Genomic DNA, 2,891 nt, shown 5'->3' with positions numbered 1-2,891 from the left:
GTACAGCACCAACCTTGTGCAAACAAGCTAATGGATACCTCCGAGGATCTGAGTTCAAGCCCTGGTAAACACACACACACACACACACACACACACACACACACACACACACACACACACACACACTTACATGTGCACGGACACACACATACACACGGTAACATCTTTAGCAGTTGCCAATGGCTCATACCATCAACCCCAGCTACTCAGAAGCTGAGCTCTCAAGATGGCAGCTTGAAGCCAGCCCAGGCAGGAAAGTCCACTAGACTCTTCTCTCCACTAAACTAGTAAAAAGGTTGAAAGGTGAGCTGTGGCTCAAGTGGTACAGTGTTAGCTCAGGGACAGTGCCTAGGCCCTGAGTTCCAGCTCTGAGATATTTTTTCTTAATAGACACCCTTTGCCATCCCCATCCCCACAGGCCATACATCCAGATTTTGGTTATCCTAGATCTCATTTCCACTCCTGCCACTTCCACAGCACTGCCACAAGAGGCTGGTGTGTGGCCAGCACTGGATTAACAAGTGAACATACACAAGGGGGGCATAGCCAGATCAAGGCTAATGCCCCAGAACATTGAGGTATTGGCCATACCAGTCTCTCATCCCCCAGTTCCCTGGCCATGGAATCTAAAGCCTGTGCCTCTGTATTCTGGGCATCTGGAATTGTCTAGAAGGACCTAGAGAGGCCCAGCTGGGGCTGGAAGATACTTTCCTGTGGTAAGGTACATTGACATTTCCTAGACACTGACAGATACTTCCAAGCCACCATGGCCTCACCTCCCATGTAGCCCCAGAAGATCCTTGGTTGGGCGGCCTTCAGTCAGCTATCATGCTTGAGTTGGCCAGAGCCACTGGCAACCACCCTTCCCCAGCTCCACTACCAGCCTACAGGAAGGGACATGCAGCCAGAAGCCCAACTGAGAAAAAGTACAGGACATCACATGAATGAGCCCTCGCCCCCCTCACCCTGTTGTCAGGGGAGAACCTATGCCAGCCTGCCCTGCTAACCCAGAATCCCCTGGAGGTGGCCAAAGACATGTATGACCAGACTTGGGCCCCAAAGAAAAGCTGGAATATGCAGGTCTCTGGCAATTTAAGACTCATTGTAGACCCTGGTAGGGGGCTAAAGGCAAGGTTGCTGTGCAGGAAGGGCACCAACTGAAGTCAGAAAGAGGCAAACAGGCACCAATGAAGGGGACAGAGAAAGATGAGGGAAAAATACACACACACACACACACACACACACACACACACACACACACACACGCACACACACACACACACGCACACACACACACACACACACACACACACACACACACACACACACACACACACACACACACACCATGGGTAGCCCAAGGCCTCAGCAGTCCCTGAGCACCTTAACATCCCAACCCTTGAGAAGATGGCACTACCACCCTCAGACCAACTGTAGACAAAACTCAGAAACTCTCACATGTCTGGAATGGCTCATGACACAGCATGCCATTTCCTACTGTACACACCGCTATGTAGAATACTCAGCTATCTTATTTTTATTTGTTGCTCATGGGGTTTGAACTTTGGGCTTGTGCGCAGTCCCTCAGCTCTTCAGTTGAAGGTGCACGCTCTACCACTGGAGCCACAGTGCCACTTCCGGTTTTCTGGTGGTTCACTGGAGATAAAGTCTCACAGATTTTCCTGCCCAAGCTAGCTTTGAAACTTGATCCTCAGATCTCAGCCTCCTGAGTAACTAGGATTACAGTTGTGAGCCACTGGCAACGCCTGGCTTCAGTCACCTTCTCACACCCAGGGTAAACCCACCTTGTCAGGCCACAAACTACATGCAGCCCTTCCCTTCAGACTTTGACACCAGCATACAAAACCATTCTGCCATGGATGGGGAGAATATAATTGACACTACCCTCCCACCCCTATTCCCATTCGCCACTCCTTGCCTAAGAAAGGCCACGACCTCTGGAGTTCTTGGTAAGGCAAAGCCCACCATGCTGTAACTTCACCCTTGGGCAAAACTGGGCAGTTAGAAATGTCTGTACCCTGAGGCCAGCACCTGGTCCCCAACCACAGCAAACCCACTCCTTCACCATCTCTTGCAGGCAAGGGCAAGGGGTGTCTTTCTTTCTTGGTTTTTTTTTTTTTTTTTTTTTTTTTTTTTTTGGTTGAAGGTCTTAAACTCAGGGCTTGGGTACTGTCCCTGATGATGATTTTTGCTCAAGGCCAGTGCTCTACCATTTGAGCCATGGTGCCACTTCTGGTTGGAGATTGGAGATGATACTCTCCTGGGACATTCCTGCCTGTGCTGGGGAAACAAGATACTCCCGAGTAGCCAGGATGACAGCCATGAGCCATCAGCGCATGGTTTATGGTGTCTCAGACTTTAGAATTTCCAACTAGTCCTCCTCTAGACACTCCCACCTAGTCACTCCTCTAGATCCCTTAGGGACAGCAAAGGGAGGCTCAGAATCTGGGTAGGGCCATAGGCATTAAAGTGCCCCTTCCATATCACTACTCCTCTCTAACCTCCCATCTACCTCCTCTGGAAAGCATGGTCATCTGGGGCAGATCAGACCCACTAGGACTTCTGGGGCCTGCCCTGTATCCCCCTGCCCCACCCAACCGGTATCTGAGGATTTCTGGGGCCAGCTGTTCCATGTCGTGGTGGATGTTGGGAGGGTTGCTGATAACTGGGTCCAGGGGATGCCAGGGCAGAAGGAGTGTCCAGCTCCCCTCTGTCAAAGAAGGAGACACATAAAAATGGATGGATCTACTAAGAGCTACAGGGCATAGCCATCCACCTGTCACCAAGGACTCTTGGAGTGCTGTTTTATGTTGACAGTCTAAGGGCTATACCTCGGGGTTTAGGTGCTATACACAAGCTTCTTTTGGTCG

The sequence above is a fragment of the Dipodomys merriami genome, unplaced genomic scaffold (assembly GCF_024711535.1).
Source record: "Dipodomys merriami isolate MVZ:Mamm:240054 unplaced genomic scaffold, mDipMer1.0.p SCAF_439, whole genome shotgun sequence".
NCBI lineage: Eukaryota > Metazoa > Chordata > Mammalia > Rodentia > Heteromyidae > Dipodomys > Dipodomys merriami.
This window is presented reverse-complemented; position numbering follows the sequence as displayed.